Source organism: Siphateles boraxobius, unplaced genomic scaffold (assembly GCF_051911475.1).
Source record: "Siphateles boraxobius isolate OS27281-9 unplaced genomic scaffold, OSU_SipBor_1 43, whole genome shotgun sequence".
NCBI classification, from domain to species: domain Eukaryota; kingdom Metazoa; phylum Chordata; class Actinopteri; order Cypriniformes; family Leuciscidae; genus Siphateles; species Siphateles boraxobius.
The window spans coordinates 1564923-1586414 of NW_027509064.1; the positions used below are offsets into that span (position 1 = coordinate 1564923).

The following is a 21492-nucleotide window of genomic DNA, read 5'->3' on the forward strand; positions in this document are numbered from 1 at the left end:
TTTAACTGCATGGACCCAGACACAATGCAGCCTGTGATACTATCGCTTCTTACTTCCCCTGTCTCTATCTCTCTTGCTGTCACTCTATAGTCCCTCTCCAACAGATTATTAATTAAACATGCAGGACTCCAGAGCTTTACTTGACATCCTTTGGTTAACAAGCGAAAAGACAAGCAGATTGGTGTCAGAGCGGGTTAAAGAAGCTTGATTCTCAGCACCTGTCTCTCTCTCTCTGCCCGTTGAATGGGAGTGAAAAGGCTAGGGAAAGAAAACAAAAAAAAATTGCTCCTAATCTGCGCTCCCAATTAATTGGTGACAGACCACGACTTCCATTGTCCCAGGATCCAGCGCTGACAATAGAGATTTGCCTAGTGTGATTTGGACATCATGTGGATCTGTTTCCATACCCAAATCTCTCTTCCAAATGATTGGTGGCCTTAATTAAGAAGTGGCTTTGTCTTTTTTTCTTGCTACACATGAATGAGGGAGTAACGGACAATAGAGAGAGTGAATGCAGATTTCGGTTCCAAAACATAACCCGCTTTCCGCCTCAGTATGTAATAATGGGTTGTCTTGGGAATGAAAACAATAAGAGAGTGCGTGATGTGGGAGGGTATACGAAGATGGGTTATTTCAGATGGGAATGCTGAAGACATATCCGGAACAAAAAGGCTGAACGCTGAAGTCCATTCTAGGTTCGGCCCACTACAGTCACGTCTTCTCCGCAGCAACCAGGCCTGACAGACCCTTGAGAAAGTTGCTATTACGGCGCACAACTTTTATTTTCTCTCTTGTTAACGCCCTCCATAGTTTAAAAATAGTCCCAGAAAACATCCGAAGTGGGAGGATATTCAATGTATTCTTCCTTTGCCGCAACCTTCCCTATGCCTATTCCTCCTACTCCTGTACTCTTCTGAATACAGAAACCAGGATTGCATAATCACAACATGCTTCTCCAAACTGCTCAAGTTCATGAATGACAAAGTTAACAGAGCACTTCCAGTCAGAACACCAAATGCTCCAAAAATGTCCCTCAAACATTTGCACCTAATAAGCATTTAAGACGCAACTTCAGTCTTATCTGAAATCAATCCAGCCTTTTCTTTGAATAAGACAATCCCTTTGGATTCATATTGGCTGCCAACACTTACGCAAGGTTGCCAAGAGTAACCGTGAGACTCTCAGAAAGGGTCAATTATGTGGGCTTGACTAAGCACGTTGGCTTTATAAATTTATAAAAATGACCCTGTTTAAAAATTGACATACCCTTGATTCTTAATACTGTGTCGTTACCTGGATGATCCACTTTTTTACTTTTTTTTTTTTTTTGGTGATGATTGTCCTTGAGTCCCTTGTTTGTTTGTTATGTTATTCAGAAAAGTCCTTCAGGTCCAGCAAATTCTTCAGTAAACATTCCTGCCTTGTAAATGTGTTTAAATGCATTACTTTTTCATAACAATCTCATCTTTAAGTGAGATCAAGTGAATTGGGTGACTCTTTTGCGAGAAGTGAATAAAATCGACGCTCTCCATGTTCCGTGTGATTGGCTGTTTGCCGCACGTATCACACTTTCAGGTGCACACACTTTAGAGTTAATCACAAACTCTTGATTAAACCTGAGTTGACAGAGAACGTTTATACTGAGCGATGTAAGCCCGCTGAACCTGCTCTGTCAACTCTAAACCTACATTGAATCTCTCTGTACAGTACCTTCAAATATATTTTCAAACACACACACACACACACACACACACACACACACACACACACACACACACACACACACACACACTCACACACACACTCACACACACAAAAACTGGATTGAAAATGGTAAATGTTTTTCGATACATCAAGAATAAAAAGAGTACATTTCTTAGGCACAAGTTTTAAGCTTTCTTTCATTAAATATATACTTTGTCAAGCCAACTTTCAAAGTTTGCCTCACTGTAAAAAATTATTGATGCAAAAAGTTGTACAAATGAGGAAATACATGTTGGCTCAACATAATGGTTGTGTCAAAAAAGAAAAATATGTTTGGTCAATAATTACATGATTTCCGTGACTGTACTACAAAATGTTCATCAGGAGAAAATAAATAATTGTGTTAACAGAACTTTTAACGTTGCAAAAAAATTATTATGTTGGCCGAGCAAGAGGGAACAGCGTCAATCGTCTGAGAATACGCAAAGGAGTTGTACCAGGCTTCTGGAATTTCCCCAACCACGAGTCACGACATTGAAGTGGTGAGTGCTTCAAAGTTAGTTCCCTGTCTTTGTGTTGCGAGGTAATAAACACATTTAGGTTAAGAATATATCTATTGTCTATCAACAAAGTTTGAAATAGCTTTATTGTGAGTAACGTTACCTACAGTGATTAGCAGTGCTGGAAAATCATTTTAACATAAAGCTTAGCATTCCTTTCCAACTGGCATGTGGTTTTAACGTTGACCCTAACGGTAAAGCATGGCATGTTCCCCGTTTAATATTTTTAATGGTCAATATTTTCAAATTCCATTTGCATTCTGGCTTATGATATGTATGATAATTGACTGCAACAGGCAGCTAGTCTTGACAACTAACGTTAGTGCTTTTGCTATCACAGAGTGACTGATCATTTAGGCTAGTTCTAACGGTTAACATAGTTGCTATTCAAAGCATGTGTGCCTTCGTGTTAGCAGCTAGTACTTTGCACCGAGGTAATGAGCAAAAACGAGAAAATGAGAAAACCCTAAAAAATACTGAAGTATGGTGGTTCTGTGTATAGAACTATGAGTTAGTTATGCATTCGTATTTGTTTGTATTTCAGGTATTTTTTTCAGACTTAAAAATGCAGTGCCGCTGCAAATTTTCACATCTGCAGCAAGACACCCTGCTTAAGCACTACAGGCTTCATCATTGGCAAGCAGGTAAAGGTTCTTTTCCCTGCATTCATCCAGACTGTGTTTGTATTTTTACAACAACAGGGGCCTTAAAAACCCATTTATGGAGAGCACATCCTAAAATAGACAGGCCCACTCAGACAGGCACTGACCATGCCAGTTTTCGGTGTGAATTATGTGAATTCTCAGATATTTGCTCACTTAATCAATTTCTGAAACATTTAGGAAGACATTTGCAAAACCATGAGCAAGTTCATTGTCCATTCTCCAACTGTGATTTTAGCAGCAACAACAACACAACTTTCAGAGCTCACAAGTTCAAGAAACACAGAAAACAAACTTTGAATGAACTCTGCACATCTGTTTGTACGAGTTTGACACAGTCTCAGTTTCACAAAGTCCATCAGATCAAGCTGATGACATTCATGAAGATTCTCATATTTCAGATTCAAACCTTGAGGAATGTGAGCCAGTACTTGAACACAAACTTGCTGCCTTATTCTTGTGTATGCAGTCACAGTTGCATGTGTCCCAAAGTGCCTCTCAACAGATTATTGATAATGTAAATGACATTCTGTCAATTGCTAACTCAAATACACTGTGTGCAATTCAGAATATTCTGCTAAACCACAACTGCAATGTTAATGAGTCTATTGTTGCTGACATTACTGACACATTGCAAAAAACAAACCCGTTTCTGAGTGCCACCACTGACAAAGGTCCCCTTTCAATTAATCACAAGCGAAACATCTACTTAAAAAACAATTTTGGCATAATTGAACCTGTTGAATATGTGTTCAATAGGGTACAAAATCACTCATTTGTTTATGTTCCTCTTTTGAAGACTTTGAAGTCTTTGTTGGAGAGACCTGACGTTCTTGAGAAGACGTTTCCCACAAAGGAGGGTACACCAGGATTGTACACCTCACCTTTTGATGGTCAGTATTTCAAAGTTAAAAAGCTTGTTAATGGTCAAGATTTCAGACTTTCACTTGGGTTTTATATTGATTATTTTGAAATTGCCAATCCATTGGGAACTTCTAGAAAGAAGCATAAAATTACAGCAGTCTATTGGGTCATTTTGAATTGGGAATCACAGTACAGATCGAGTCTCCACTCTATCCAATTGGCACTGCTTGGGAAAAGTTCTGAAGTGAGAGTGTATGGTTATGATTCATTTTTTGAACCACTTTTATGTGACTTGAGGAGCCTAGAGCAGGAAGGCTTGTATGTTGAACAGATAGGTGAGAATGTCAGGGTACCTGTGCTTAATGTGTCTGCAGACAATCTTGGTGTGCATGGACTTGCAGGTTTTCAGGAAAGTTTTCGCGTTGAAAAATTCTGCAGATTTTGCTTAGCATCTTTGAAAGACATTCAGACCTCAGAAGTTAGGCAGGGACTCTTTCCACTCAGAAGTCATGAGCAACATGATCAATGCATTGCTGAGTTGAAGAGCAATGAGTCGGTAACAAATGTGAATGGTGTGAAAGCTGAATGTGTTCTTCAGAAACACCTATCCTCCTTTCATGTCATCACTGGTTTTCCTCCAGATGTTTTACACGATCTGTTTGAAGGGGTAATACCTAGGGAATTGGCTCTGTGTCTGCAGAAATTGATTGGTGCCAAGTACTTTACATTTGATCAGCTCAATAACATTATCCAATCATTTCAATATTCATATTCAGATAAAGTGAATCGCCCTCAAAAAATTCCAAAGACATTTCACTTGAAAAAAATAGTTGGAGGAAATGCACATGAAAATTGGGCCTTAATTAGACTGCTCCTTCTCATGGTAGGTGGTTTTGTGCCTGAGGATGAAAAAGCATGGCAACTTTTAATGGACTTAAAATACATTGTGGAATTAGTGGTTAGTTCAAAGCTTTCAGAAGAATCTCTCTGTTATCTAGAGAGTAAAATTTCTGATCATCGCCAGTTGTTCACTGATGTTTTTCCCAATGAAAGGTTTATACCTAAACATCATTACCTTGAGCATTATCCACACTTGATCCGCTGTTTTGGCCCTTTGGCTGATCTGTGGACAATGCGGTATGAAGCGAAGCATAGCTTCTTCAAGCGGGTGGTGCACGACACCCGCAATTTCAAAAATCCCCTCAAAACGTTGGCAAGTAGGCATCAGTCAATGATTGCTTTTGCTTTGGACGCTCAAAATTTCTTCAGAGCACCATTGCATGTTGAAAAATTTAAAGTGGTCAAATTGTCAGCTGTTGAACCGCGGCTGCGGACAGCTGTTGAAAACAAATATCCAAATCTGAGTTCCTTGTCCCTGGCAACAAATGCAACATTGCTTGGGACTTTGTATAGTAAAGGAATGATTCTACCAATTGGACTTAGTGATGGCTTTCCAGAGTTTGGTCGAATTCACAGTATTCTGGTTGTTGGCACAGAGGTCTCATTCATAGTGGAACAATTGTCTTCATGGTACTATGAACATTTTAGAGCATATGAAATTGTTGGAAGTACTTACTGCAATGTAGCCATTGTCAACCCACAAGATCTCATTGATTTCTACCCTCTGGCATCATACAATGTAGGTGGAAAGAGTATGGTGTCTGCTAAGAGATTTTTACTTTTCTAAAATGTAATCTCTTAATTTTCTTTCCCAGGAAACAATGTTACTTCGAGTCATTCTCTCACCTGACAACATCAGGAAGTTATCAATACCCACACCATCGTCAATTGAAGAACTCTATGCAGTTCTTTATGAAAAAATGCAGATAATGGGAAGTTTTGTTATCCAGTATGAAGACCCTGACTTCAACAATGAACTTTGTACTTTACATGACATCACAGAGCTTCCAAAAGACAAGGCTACTTTGAGGATCCACTGGGAAGTAGTTTTAAGCCCAGTGGTGGACAATGCTGACCTTTCAGATTTCACTGTGGATACAGCAAGCATGACATCCACTCAGTCATCAGCTTCATTAGCCCATTCAGTTTCTCCTCTCTCTACATCTAGATTTGAGCAGTGGCCAAGCATGTTTCCAGTGCCTTCCTTTTCATATGATGTGGAGTTGAGGCTGAAAAAAGCTAATGAGGATCTTCAAGAAAATGGAACAGCCCTGATTGTTCCAAGAGACTTGAAAATGAATATCTTGGACAAATTGGCTGAAACTGTGTACTCTTACAAAGCTTACCCAAAAGACTCTGAAATAGAGAAGGTTGCATGTGCTTTGGTAGAATAACACCCCAGTCTCAAAGACCCAGGATCTGACACGACAGGATGTGAAGCATGGAAAATGAGCCTGAAGTTTAAAATGGCTAATTATCGTCAGAAACTCCGCAATGCAAGATGCAGTGAGATGGTTGTGAATACCCACTCTAGACAAGGTTTATCTCGAGGATCTCTCAAGAGACCCAGAAGATATGAACTCAACTTTCTTTCCGACCATCCTGTTGTTTTGGATGAAGAAGAATTGGAGAAGGAAAGGTCATTTATGGAGGAAGAAGTGAAAAAGAGAAATTTGAGCTTGACCGTTTTGAATGCAAAGATGGAGACAACATTTTCCTTGAGGAGAAAGGAAATTGTGCAGGATCAGCCGCTGGTGTCAACAATCAAGCAAAGATGGCCAGGGCTGTTTTTTGAGGAGGAGGTAAGTCAGTTTTTCCTCTGTCACAATTGGAATTGGATGTCTTGAAATAATTTGCTTTGCTTTTACTTGTTTGCTTCTGAATCTTTCATTACCCACAGGTTTGTGCTGAATTCTTCCGCATCAACCGTATTGACCTGAAATCAACATTCCTGACGTCGCTGGACAATCACACCCAGGGGTTGCTGAAGATGTACAGAGCCAAAGCAAGACAGGGAAAGTGGAACAACTTGGATGAACTTCTGGAGAAACTGGATGCCCAGGTATGTTAATCATTTCTTTGTATAAACTATAACAGTGTTAAACAGTGTAACATAATTTACTGATACCTGTTCAAGAGAAGAATCTGCCAACAGCTCACTGCTCCAAAAAAACTTAACTGCAAAACTCAACATTTTAATTTCAAGGTCTCTGTCAGTTGAGTTGATACTTTGTCTTGTGACATTTATCCATTGCTCATTATGTGAGCAATAGAATTACATTAAAAGGTTCCATGTATACTTGATGTTGATTATCTACAATACATGTACAAATCCCACAAATACATAATATAATGGATGCCATAAATGGTGTTCAGAGATGATGGCTTATTTTTTGTTTGTGGGATATGTCACGTATTATTTACGTTATCTTATTTACATAGGGTGTACATGGAACCTCGGTGAGACTTTGATTATGGTGCTATTGTATTGTTTCAATTGGTATGGATAAGAAACCGGGCAAAGCAGTCAACTTCCCTGATTAAGACCTTGTGATCAACATGTATGCATTACACAGAAATATTGTGGTGTAGTATTAAGCTGTTTTTCTCCTATCATATAGCTCCGTTTAACCAGCACCTACATAAGTTACTGTGCAAAATTGACTACTGGTAATTTCACCATTGGTTCATCTTGACCAGCCTCATGAAAGTCACCTGACATGCTTTTGGTCAATATGACTGAACAAAAAACAGCCAACAAGCACACAGCATGTGTAGATCTAAATTTGAGATCTTTTTTAGGACTGTTAGAAAACCACTCTCACTATCTAACCTAAGTAGACTCTGGGAATGTTATTCCAACAGTCTTAAGGGATCTGCATACTTGCTGCACTTGTTAGCTGATTATCCCTCGCAGATTGTAATCTTAATGTATTTCAGGTAACTATTTCATGAAGTTGGTTGTAATGAAGCCCAATGGTGAAAGGAGTAGGTGATCCTAAACTGTTGGTAGAGTAGATGTGTAACCTCTTTGTGAATAAGATTACTTAATAATGTCTTATTGATGACCTGTCTTTTTGGCAGACCACATATCTAACTACTTATAGAAGGTCTGCTGTTCTTCGTGGTCTTCCCCTGTACTTGAGAGAGCCAGCTTCAATTTGAAAGACTATTAAGGTAATTAATTTGAATATCTTTATGGTATTACTGTTTGAGATGCAGTAATGATTGCATAAGACATTATGCTTTCAGTCTGACACTAAGTGTCATTTATTGTGTTTCACAGGATACTGAGGCACTGGGGCCACACACAAAGGCCATGAAAATGGGGATCCTGGCAGTGACTGACAGTTCTACCAACTCAGGACCATATTCCACAGTGGTCAATGTGGCTGTAGTACTGGAGGAGGAAGTTGTCATGGACAATCTGGGAGACTTCACAAATGCCCTCATGATGCTCTTTGGTCTGCTTTATGCTGTAAATATGGAGTACCCTAAGGACTTAAGGTACACATTCGAGGCAGTCCAGAAGATTATCTTAAACCTGGGAAAAGAGTGCACAGCAAGGATACAGTCCTTGAAAAACAAGTTATTACAGGTGTAATGGTCATTACATGTTATTGTCAGTCATTGGGGTATCAAAGGGTTCATGCAAAAGTTTCTGTTAATGCCAGTGATTTTTTTGTTGTTGAATTTTTGTAACTGCTTTGGAACTTGTTGATTACTTTTTTCCCCACGCAGTTTATTTGTGAGGAATTTGAATTTCAGAGGGAATGTCTAAGTTTGTTTTAATAATATCTGAGTTTATGCTGATATTTGATTTGTAAAGCAGTCATCCCTGAGAAATATCAGAATGTTTCATTTTTAAAGCAGAGATTTATTTTGCCAATAGAACTGTTTTAATTTACATAGTGATCTATGTAACCTGAAAGTAGTGGGCAGTACTGTGTATTTTATTATTTTACATGTAATGTAATTGCCCTTAGTCTTAGACTAACAGACTAAAAATGTCAAATGTTTACAGGCAAAGCCGTTGTCATGTTTTACTGAGTTTCATTTTGTAAAGCAGATTTTTGTTGTACAGCTATTGACTAAGAGTGATATGCCATACTTTCTTGAACTCTCAGATCTTGTTTTGGCACTGGTTGAATACTTGTGTAATATTTTACTTGAGCCTAACAGGCAAGTTCTTATGCATTTTAATAAATACATAAAATGTACTTTATCAGAGCATAGTGTGTAATTTATTTGGAATAATGAAAAAGAGACTTTTTGACCAACATTATTGAAAAATATGATTTTTGGCCAACATGAAATATTTAATTGACACAACATTCTATTTCAAGTTCAGTCTACATGCAGGGGTAGTTAGCACAACACAAAAAATTTGGTTTCCGCAACTTAAATTGGGCCAACTAAAAATTTTAGGTGCAACGGGTCACTCGAAATTTTTATGTTGGAGAGGCATATATTTTTTTTACAGTGCTTGACAGACACACTTTCAAGTTATAATTGCAGTTACTGTATTTTAATATAATGTATACATTTATAATTACATTTACATATAACATTTGTGCTTTATGTGGCTCTTAAGGGATAGTTTACAGAATAGTATACACAAAAGAAGATATTTTGAAGAATGTTGGTAACCAACAGTTGGACCCCATTGACTTCCATATTATAGAAACTAAATCCACTAAATGGTAGGGTTATTATAGTTAAAGTGCCCCTATTATGCCTTTTCAGATATCACCCTTCATGTAGTCTGTAATATAGCTGTTTGTGAATGTAAATGCCATCAATGTTTCAAAGATCAAAATGCACGACAAATTGAGTCATTGTCTCCCAAAACAAAAACAAAAACGATTCTGAACTACCTGAAACGAGTCATCCGTAATTCCAGTCTTCCTATAGTAGAAGACCTCCAAAACAAAATTAGTAATCTTTAAAATAGCATATTAGGTGCACTTTAAATAAAACCACAACCCTAAAGACATTTCTGTCATTACAACTCTTGGAGTGGTTGGCATGGTAATGTCATTCTCATTTTTTAAACATTCTCATTTTCCACTAGATATTTTCCTCTATATCTCATCAGCAATTTCGATTTCGGCAAACTCTGGATCATTAACTCAGGATCGCGATGCCGGCTAAACATTGTGATGTCTGTCAGCTGCCAAACCCTATTAGGACCTATTAGCCGGTGCTATCTAGTTTCATGATAGAACTTTGTATTTGTTACTTTGTTACTAAATTATTTTATTAGATTAAAAGATTAAAAAATCTTAATTTTCATTAAGTTTAACCGGATATATACTAAACATAATTAAAGCTGTAACTGAAATAAAGACTATATAGACATAAAAAAAACTAAACATAAAATTAAAATAGAAATACAAAAATAAAAACTATTTAAAAATATAAACAACCCTTTATTAGTACTAGTATTACTATGTATTTCTCATACAACAGACACGTCAACATGCAGCAACAAATTGTTTTTTAATTTTTATTTGAATGTGAAGAAACATTATTTCGAAATATACTGTATTAATGCACTTTTATATTATGTTGATACTTTTAGACAATCATCCACTTTTATCTTTGCATGGACACCTATGATGTGGACCGTTGGTATAATTTATTCACACGTCTGAACCTTGGCATGAAGTCAGAGGGGAAGGTGACTTTGTCAAGTGTGTCAGCATACTGTAACACCTGGGATAACAGCTGTTTCTTTTTCCCACTGGTGACCCATCCAACAGACAGTGAAGTGGGCTCCATCACCCACTGAAGATAGGTCTATTCAAGGGCATGTAGAGACCAGGCCCAGATGGAATCTGCACACTGATTTGAAAGCAAAATCTCATAGGCTGAGAGTACTGCACTCTAACTGGCAAATCATGATCAAATTAAATCATATATTTAATGAATGAACACACTGAGAATGTGTGGAATTTTGTGAATGATGGGCTTTCTCTACTGAAACCTGAAAAGCTTTCTGCAGACATTGATTCTGCCACAAAATCAACCCATCATGCCTTTGTGAAGAGCTTGTTGTGTCTTGGTGATCAAACAGTATGCTATCATATATATATGCCATCATATCACTGCTAAAAGTCCAGTCTAATGTGTTTAGAGCTTCAAAACAAGCATGCCTCAACACTGTATAAAGGCTTTATGTTATACACATAAACTATGGAAATAATGAGAAGATCATAGACCCCCCCCTTCATGACCCTGTGACCTCACACCCCTCCTCTTCATGTCTGGGGTTTTGTTGAGGATACTGTCAGTGCGTCACAGATGTTGTTATGACTGGAGACACTATGGCTGAAACTAGGACAGTAACAATATCAGATACGACCTCTTTAAATCAAATCACCACTTAAATCTCATTTGCACTTGCACATATTTAGTCTAGTATTGAGGTGCATTGTGCCAAGTTTGATAACAATGGCATAATTTTTCCAATAAATGTGTGGCATGACAGAGAGTAAATGATGGCAGAATTTATATTTTAGTGTGAACTACTCCTTTGTTAGACAATTGTTTGGACAGCTGTGCAGTAAAGCGGTGCTTGCCAAACTAGGAAGAACCATCTCTGAAGGACATGAGAAGGTGAGCTATGCGTTTGTTTTGAGGTTTTTTCAAACATTTATGTGTGTGTGTGTGTGTGTGTGTGTGTGTGTGTCTGTGTGTGTGTGTGTGTGTCTGTGTGTGTGTCGCCCGAACCCGGCCTGTACCCGCGATCATTTAACCCGACCCGACCCGACAATTACATTTACATATTAAGCCCGAACCCGAGGTCCATTCTGTTTCTCACAGCAAATACCATTTTTGCAATATGCTATGTTGTATTTAATGATTGCTTGACATATTAAACAAATACATGTAGGCGCAGCGGCCCTATCAACAGGCAGCACAGCAGTAAGAGAAAAAACTTACCAATTACGTAACTTTGCTGTGGTCGAACGGGTGTAACAGTCACAAATTTCTCTGGAACTCAAACTTTAAAAAGTTCACGGACTGTTGCAAAACTATTTACACAAACATCCTTCTCAGTATGAGTTATGAAGGAAGAGAACGGCATCGACAGTTAATGGTTTCAGCGCCGTCCTCCTCTGATTGAAAGTTAGTCCAGCTGCACTGAAGTTCCTCTCGCTGCTGCTGCTACTTGCAGGGATGCTGAGGATACTACGGGCCAGTTTTGACAGAAAGGGGAAAACACCGCTGTTGTTTTTCCACCAACCCAAGAGATCCCGCTCTTCTTCCATGTCGTGGTTGCGGCTGGAGTATTGCGTAACTTCATCTGCGGTTTCACCGAGGGGCACGTTCACCCACTCCTCAAACTCTGCCACTATCTTGCTTCTTTTAGTGACCGGTTCAGCCACGCGTTCAGCTGGCTCGTTGCCTGTGGTAAAGCTGGCTATACGAAGACTGGCTTCTTGCTGGATATCCTCTCTGTCAGGAAGAGACAGCATGCGAAGCTGACAGAACTTTGGCCAAAGGAATATGGCAAGCAAGGTAAGGAACACCGTGCTAAACCTGGTGTCTGACATTTGCCTGACAGTTGTTGATAACTGAAAGTGCCTTTGCTGCCAGTAAAGTCTGTGTGACCTCTGGTGCGCTGTCTCGTAGTTCGGCAGAATCAAGCGCGTGTTTGAGAACTGTGTTATAAACATGGTCCTGACAATCCAGTCGATGATACGGCGCGAGTGCAGCAACCATGTTTGATCCCTGGTCAGTGACCCAGACGACTTTGTTCATAACACAAGCATCAAATCCTAGTAGAGATACGAGCAGTCTCTGTAATTCTCTCCGTATGTTGTCACCAGTTTTCGCTTCTTCAGGAGGGAACATCGCTGTTGTAAGGACTCTGCTTCGAAGCAAAAAATCAGGTGTGATGTAGTGGCAAGTGATAGTTAAGAAACTGATCTTGCGATAGTCGTCAGTCCACATGTCAGTGGTCATCCCAACACTAATATCAGACATGATCTCCGATATTTCTTTGACCACCGCCTGTCTTTTGGAGGCCGCGGTTTCCTTGCATCTCCGAGAGATGGTTGTGGGATCAGGTAAAACACTGTCCACTGAGACACGGCCATATGTAGCCCCCACATTTATTAGGTCTTGCGCTAGGTTAATAAAACCTCGTCCAGCAACCGTATGAAACGATCTAATATCCCGACAGCAAAACTCCACACATTTTTCTGTTACATTAGATTTTACAGAAGCTGGTACTGACTTGGCTGTTGGAGATAGATAGTCCGAAAGAGATGACTGTCTGTTGTTACTAGCGGCTAGGCCTGCTGTTGGACGAGTGCATCCACGGTCAGTGTGTCGCTGTAAAGAAGATGTACCTGTCTTTTTGCTGTCATACGCCAAGACAGCTTTGCAAGCTCTACACTGCACGTAACTACTGGGCTCTTTACTGGTTGAAACGTCAAGATCATAATGCTTCCAGATTGCAGCTTTTCCTGCATCATTTGGAACTGTCATAAGTTTTCCCTCAGTAATTTTTTGAATTATCAGACTCATGGTTTGCTTGTTGTCATCTGCTGTCTGTCTGTATTGTGACTAGGGATGGCGAAAACTAAAAATTTTCTTGACCGACCACCGAGCCTCATTAGCCGGTTGAAACCGGTTAACCGATTAGTTTAAAATATGCCACGCTATTAGAAATAACAGCCATTTCGAGCCGCGCCTGCAATTTCGCAACTCTGTCGCATCTCTCTCTCTGCCTCCCGCTCACACACACACACACACACACACACACACTGCCCCGGCGCCGCGCTTCCACTCACGTCACTTTTTTAAAATCCCCTACAGCGCGAAACATGAGTCCCGCAAACGCGGCGCCGAGGAGCTTGTATGTAATCGAAGGACAAATGGCTCCTTAGTTTCTAAATGGTTTGGGTACAAGGTGATCGCGTTGAAAATAAAGGCGTTGGTCTAGCGTTAGAAGCTCATTTGAAACATTGCAGCATCTCATTTAAGAAAATGACAGCTCCGAAGAGACTCCGCTTAGTTTGAGGTAACGTTAGTGCTAACAATAATAAAGAAAGATGATGATGATCATCACCTTATCTGTTACCACTGAAATGTAGATGTAATGTATTTCTACAGTATTACTACTGTATTTAAGCACTGTATCACACAAGTTGCAACTTACTGTGTCATACTTTTTGGTGAAATGGTCCCACACACTAACCTTATGTTTCTTTGCACGCTTCATCCTGTCGTCTGCCCCTGCTCTAACCTCCAGTGTTTTAGCCTGTAGCCTTTACTTTTCGCAAACCTTGTGAGCGCGCAAACCCAAACGCTGTGACCTCGCGCCAAATGTTTTTATTGGTTTATTAAGTACAAACAGGCGAGTTATGAAAAATTGAGTGTGAGGGATTTGTTCACTTTTTTTTTTAACCGACTACCGACAACTTTGATCGGTTAACATTGAGACGGTCAACCATCGGTCAAACGGTCATCGGTTAGCATCCCTAATTGTGACTGAAATAGCGTGCGAGAGCGGTAGCACATGGGCAAAACAGTTTTGTGATATAAATGATATGATAAAATAAAACAAATAATTAAAAAAAATTATATTTATATATATATATATATATATATATACACAGTATAATATCATTATCATTATATTTGAGAGAGAAAGCCTGTGTGTCTGACTGTGTGTATGCACATATTGCACATCTGCGCACGTATGTACTTTCTCTCTCTCACGTGCCGGTCACCACAACACAGCAAGCAGGCAAAGCACACGGCACGCAAACTATATATAGACTATTTAGTTTTTCTTAGTTAAACCCGAACCCGACCCGAACCCGAGGCTGTTCATTAAACATTAATCCGAACCCGACTCAAAACCCGCACATTTTTCGGGACCCGTCGGACTCGGGTCGGGTAGCAGACCTCTACTCCCTATGGGGATATTTCTGGTTCCCATGAGGAAAACATGGGGAAATAATTGAAATAATTGCCAAATGATAACTGTACATTGGTGCTTTCTCATCTGAGCTGATCAGTTGATTATAACAGCACGTCAATGTCAAAATGACTGCGATGGCCAATCAAAGAAGGCAGGCATTACCATTACTGTTGCTTACAGCAGCAAAGCATGAATTCCAGCATGACGCTTCAGTTTTAACGGTCAAAAAGTGATTTATGTAGCTTAACATTTAGTATCTGACAACTGTATTATGATAGATATGTTAAATGACCAACAATGATATCCAGGTATGTTAAACAACTCAACGAGAGCCGATTTGCAGCATATTATGCATAAGATTAAGAATTAATTTCTGCATATTTGGAATAGATTTGGTTACAAAGCTTGGTTAGCCTTTCATTAAAATTCATTTATTCTAAATAAAAAACAAAAAAAATTTTTTTAAAAAAAATGTGGCTTTAACAGGTCTGTTTATAAGTTATATATTCGGACAAGATTAGTTTTACATGAAGAGTTTTAAAATCATTTTGTTATCAGTGTCAGGTAAAAGTAAGATGCTTGTCTAGATTTTTCTCCTCACGTATGGGCTTATTATGAACAGCCACTTCTATAAACTTGTGAAGTTTACTTAAATAGGGTTTTTATAATAAATTAAACATTATATTAACAAATAATAAATTAAAAGACATATACGTCATACGTGATGCACGCAAGCACAGCACATGACATTTTGTAACGCCCACATAAAAAACACACATTCCCACCTCTGTAATAAACACGGACATGTTAGTCCCATCTGAATCAGTACAGAAAATCAGTCTGTGAATGAAATGAATGAAAATAATTGTAACTCAAATGTCGTTTAGAAAACTAGTCCTGTCCGAATAGCGCTTATGACAGTCATTTGTCAGTTTTTGGACCTTGGTGTTTCTATAACCCTGAATATGGCCTTGCTTTTACTGTGTTTTCAATGGTCGCTAAGGCTTTACTAGGGCTGTGTCCAAAATTTCCCTCTTAAATAGGGGGGGCAATCAGGGAACAGAAATTTGTAGTGGTGTCCAAAACTACAGTTCACTCATTCAATCCCACAAATGCAACACAATAATGTACGCTTAACATAATGCACTGTGAGAGTCACGTGCCAAATTAATCCCTGCATCATGGTAGAGGATGGTGCCTGCAACAGAATCGTCTATCCATCAATTTTCCAAACTGCTGGTCGAATGTGGGTACACAGTGTAAAATCATATAGGTATAAATTCCTTTTTAATTGATTATTAAATAGTTTACTTAAGGTTTATACATAGTTTCCATGACAGAGTACTAGGGCTGCCAGTTTCAAATAACTATTAAAAAGTAAGCACACACTCTGGCTTGCCAGCAATAATATCTGGCCCGCACCCGTAGCCATATTATTTTGATAGCGGCTGGTTCTGAAATAGATCTATTATAACAGCAACAGTGACTCAAAATCAAAGTCATTTATTTGTTCAAAATAAAAGTACAAGAATGTTTTTGCAGCAATGTTTTATTTTGAGTTGAATTGAGAGCTTTTAATTGGAAAAGTTTTTAAAGACATTCAAAAGAGTCTGTGGATTGCTTCATTGCAGATAGGACACACCGGTTTTGCATTCACAAAACTAGGTAGGATGAACGGATACTTGTCTTTCCATTCTTCTTTGCAGTAGCGGTTCTAGGCACGGGCGAACCTGGCAGTCGCCCGGGGCGGCATTTTTTTTTTTAAATCATCTGTGCCTCGAATCGGTTTTCTATTATCATTTCACTGTGTGGTGAATTGGCAAATTGGGGCCCCTGCTTGCTGACAGGTGCCGTGTAGGGGTGGGTGGGGGGGTTAGCAATACTCTAATGGAATTAAGTCAGTCACACCACCTTGACTTTCCTCCAAAATAACGCACATTTCATTCATCACACATCAATCACACACCTATGAGATATCATCATCATTGAGATATCAATTCCGGTGGAGAGAACGCTGGCATGTTTGGTTGCCGCTTCTTCACTCGGTACTTTTAATTGTTTTTACGTGTTTTATATTATTTTTTTATTATATGTTATTGTTGGATTCCTTGTTACTTGGTCGTGCTTCTAAATTTCTGACTGGGATCGGAAAACACTCTTTGCTGTGCCTGTGAAACCTACGTGTGTGTAACCTATCGGTGTGCCTGGATTTTTCACTCCTTTGTGCTCTCCGTGATTCTGTATAACAGTGCGTCAGAAGTTCTGTTTTACTACAACGCTTTGGATTCTACCCTGGACATTTTGGATTGGATCAAACCGTGTCCTGTGTAGCAGTGTCTGATCTTTGGTTCATCACAACATTTTGATCTCAATTGGACTATGTGGATTTGTTTACTATTTACTGTCATTTGTATCTTAACATTGACTGGGCTCCGTGGAGTGTGCATCCTCAAACACCTGGACCACGTTATGATAAGGTACTCTCTGCCTGAGCTGCTTTCACAGAAACACCAGTTGTTGCTCAACATACGTGTCCGTGAAACTTTACGATCACTTCATCTTCTACGTCAGCCTAAATATGTCCATAGGGGATCGCAGCGGAATTTTAACATCACAGGGACTGATATTAAGGTCTTATGTTCCCGTCCCACATGTATTGACATTAATCAAAACATCTCTCGTGGTGTTTGCCCTGCGAACTTATGCTATCCACAAGTGTCTACTATATACTGTGACAAAGTACGCCCTGATTTCATCAGGTTCGCGCACCTTAATGTACGCTCATTAAACAAAAAGACTGATTTACTTTATGACATCATCCTTGACAAAAAACTAGATGTCTTCTGTATTTCAGAAACTTGGCATCAACAGAATGACTTTTTAAATCTCAATCTGTGTACTCCACCGGGATTTAAATTTCTTGACAAACCCAGAGCAACTGGTAAAGGGGGTGGCCTTGCTCTTGTGTATAGTACCGATGTCTCTGTTACTGAAATTGCTGTTCCTCCTGTCTTATCATTTGAGAGTATTGTTTTTAAAGTTAGTGGTGTTTCTCCTGTTTTGATCTTGTTTATCTATCGGCCACCGAAACCTAACCCTCTGTTCTTTGAAGAACTCACAGAGCTACTTGCATTTGTAAATCCCCTCTGTCCATCTATGATTCTTATTGGAGATATTAACATTCATGTTGATAATCCTAGTTGTAATCATACTACTAATTTGATGGAGATTCTGGATTGTTTTAACCTGATACAACATGTAAACTTTTCTACTCATAGAAAAGGTCATACACTTGATTTAGTGTGTACAGCTGGTGCTGATATTAATCAGCTTGAAGGCAAAGATTTGTGTATCAGTGACCATAAGCTCTTGAGCTTTAACTTATCTGTTCCTCTTCAAAAACTACAAAAGAGGGTTATTAGTTTTAGAAATCTTAAAAATATTGATCTTAATCAGTTTTCATGTATGATCAATGAGAGTCCTGCAGGTAATACTGTTGATCACTATAATTTAATTTTATCATCAATTCTGGATGTGCTGGCCCCCAGGAAGGAACGTGTGGTTTCATTTTCAAAATCATCACCCTGGTTTACTATTGAGCTCAGGGCTCTTAAAGCAAAGAACAGGCAGTTGGAACGACAATATAAAAAATCAGGGCTCACTGTTCATAAACTTATGTATGATGAGCATTTGGTTCGGTATAGCGATGCCCTCAAAATAGCAAGAACTGAATACTACTCTCAAATCATTAATGACGGTACTGCAAAACCAAACAAGATGTTTAGAGTAATCAACAAACTCCTTAAACCTACCAATCCACTTATTTGTTCCACTGTGCAGCAGTGCAATAAGTTTTCTGATTTTCTTTACTGATAAAATTGAGAATATTTATCAGTCTATTACTTCTGTCTCTTTGTGTGCACCTCCTGAGATTCAGCCTGTAAATTGTCCACTTACCCGGTTTTCTAGTTTTCAAACGGTCACCATTGATTACATTTCCAAATTAATTATGACGATGAGTTCCTCTACCTGTACTCTGGATCCTATTCCAACTCATGTTCTCAAGGAGTGTCTGTCATCTATCAGTCCTCTCATTTTGAACATTGTTAATGCTTCTCTTACTACTGGACTTGTTCCCCAAGCCCTTAAGGTTGCTTCCATCACACCCGTTCTTAAAAAGCCTGGGTGTGATGTGTCTGATCTGTCTAATTACAGGCCAATATCTAATCTTCCTTTTTTGGCGAAGGTTTTGGAACGTGTTGTTATGTCACAACTACATTCTCACTTGTCCATGAATGAGCTTTTAGAACCTTTTCAATCTGGTTTTCGATCAGGACATAGTACTGAGACTGCCTTGGTCCGAGTTATGAATGATCTCCTCGTCTCTGCTGACTCTGGTGCTCTTACTATCTTGGTGCTGTTAGATTTGAGTGCAGCTTTTGATACGCTGTGTCACTCTATATTGATTGAGAGACTCGAGACTTGGCTTGGTATTTCCGGTACAGTGTTGGAGTGGTTTAAATCTTACCTCACTGATCGTACCCAGTTCGTCACGTTAGAAAATAATAAATCTAACGTTGGACAGGTATGTCATGGTGTCCCTCAGGGGTCTGTCCTTGGCCCAATACTTTTTAATATTTACATGCTTCCTTTAGGGCAGATTATTAGAAAGCATGGTTTGGGGTTCCACTTCTATGCTGATGATACTCAGATTTATATTAGCACAAAAACTAATATCACAGGTACATCAGCAACGCTTTCTGACTGTCTGCACGAAATTAAATTATGGATGTACCACAATTTTCTTAAATTAAATGGTACTAAGTCAGAGGTTCTTTTAGTTGGTACCCCTGCAGCTACCTGTAATGGTAAAAAATTTAATTTAGACATTGAAAACAATGTACTGTCTCCATTACCTCAAGTTCGCAACCTTGGTGTAATTTTTGATTCTCACTTAACACTTGAAGCACATATCAAGAGCATTTCAAAATCTGCATTCTTCCATTTGAGGAATATTGCCAGGATCAGGCCTTTTCTTTCATTACCTGATGCTGAGAGGCTTGTCCATGCACTTGTGACCTCTAGGCTTGATTATTGTAATGCCCTTTATCTTGGCCTACCTGCAAAGTCCATTAAGCGACTGCAAACCATACAGAACTCAGCTGCACGTGTTCTTACACATACTCCTTTTCGTCAGCATATCTCTGGTGTGCTTAGGAACCTGCATTGGCTTCCGGTACATGCCCGTATTGATTTTAAAACTCTTATTTTAACATATAAAGCTGTACATGGAACTGCACCATCATATATATGTGATTTGATTACGCCATATATGCCCTCTCGATCTTTGCGCTCCGCCCACTCTTTTCTACTGAAACAGCCTTCTTGCAGACTGAAAACGATGGGTGAAAGAGCTTTCTCTGTGGCAGCCCCCAGGTTGTGGAATGCACTTCCTTTAACGATTAGGAATGCTACAACATTAACGAGTTTTAAGAAACTGTTAAAAACCCATCTTTTTTAAGAAGGTGTTTGTGTCTTAATTGGTGTATGTTAATTTATCTTAATTTTTAATGCATTTACTTTTGTACTGTACTTGTAGCGCTTTGGGTACAAGAAAAGCGCAATATAAATAAAATTTATTATTATTATTATTATTATTCATAATATTATAAATACAGGCCTATAGTTCCTGCACATTTTTGTTTTTCTGAATTGTGTGAAATGGCTAATAAAAATAAGTAATATAAAACGATTATGTGGGTCACCTCACCAAGGTGAATTGGTTTAGTCTTGACTTCTGGCCGTTGACTTCTGGCCGTGACGTGAGTGACAGTGTTGGGGGGGCGGGGGATGGGAAATCTGTTTATTGTCGATTGCCAAATAAACAGAGATGGACAGGAAAAAGTCAAAGCCATCAGGTGCACAATTTAGAAAAAAAAAGAAAAGAAGAGGAGGAGAAACGAGCAAAAGATAAAGGTATGCAACTACTATGTTCTCTCTGTGGTATGATTACGTATGTTGTCATGAATGAAGGGCTAATGTTAATTGTGGGTTACTCATCTCTTACGTTTGTAAGCCTTTTTGATATGATGCTTGTTACGCTTACCTTTATTAAAACAATAAAGGCTGAGGTCCACAAAGCGCCACTTCTCATATGAACCACACGATGAGCCTTTCAGTGATGCACTTAGGAAGTTGGAGGTTGGATTCTTCAGAGTTGTCGTTGATGCAGCCACGTCAGCCATCAAGGAGAGATTTTCAACATTGGAAAATGTGGGAAAGAAATTCGGGGTTTTGACAAATTTCCCAAGTCTTGCAGATGAGGAGCTGGCAGAGCAATGCGAGGCACTAGGCACCACTCTGCACTTTAAGGGGCACTCTGATTTGGACAGTAGAGAGCTTGTGCAGGAAATTAAGAACTTCCCTGACCTGCCATCAAAGACCATGAGCCTCCTTGAGCTTATCACTTTTATGCATGATAAGGATCTATCAGAGATCTACCCCAATTTGTGGACTGCTCTCAGGATTGCACTTACTCTGCCAGTCACTGTGGCTCAAGCAGAGAGGAGCTTTTCAAAAACTAAAGTTGATCAAGTCATACCTGAGATCAACCATGTCCCAGGAACGGCTCACTGGCCTTGCCGTCATCAGTATCAATCACTCAATAGGGGAGCAGATTTCATACGATGACATCATTGATGATTTTGCATCAAGGAAGGCCAGAAAGGTCAGGCTTTAGTTTTAGTTTGTGTTTTCTGTTCTTAGTGCAATAGTGTAATAATTAGATTCTCTTCAGTGTGTTTTCGCATTTGTGTGATAAAGTATTTGTGCTATAGAATATTTATTCTATATTTTATTT

At 39.1% G+C, this 21492-nt stretch overlaps 1 protein-coding gene and 1 long non-coding RNA gene across 8 annotated transcripts in view; one reads left to right on the forward strand and one right to left on the reverse strand.

The window, feature by feature from the left end:
- Positions 1-21492, reverse strand: part of ptprua (protein tyrosine phosphatase receptor type Ua) — a 555997-nt gene that overhangs the window by 525564 nt on the left and 8941 nt on the right. The gene's annotated exons all lie outside the window — the stretch shown is intronic.
- LOC143708831 (uncharacterized) lies at positions 7624-8384 on the forward strand. Its single transcript, XR_013193668.1, has 3 exons — positions 7624-7678; positions 7775-7867; positions 7977-8384. It is a non-coding gene; the product is annotated as an uncharacterized LOC143708831 (long non-coding RNA).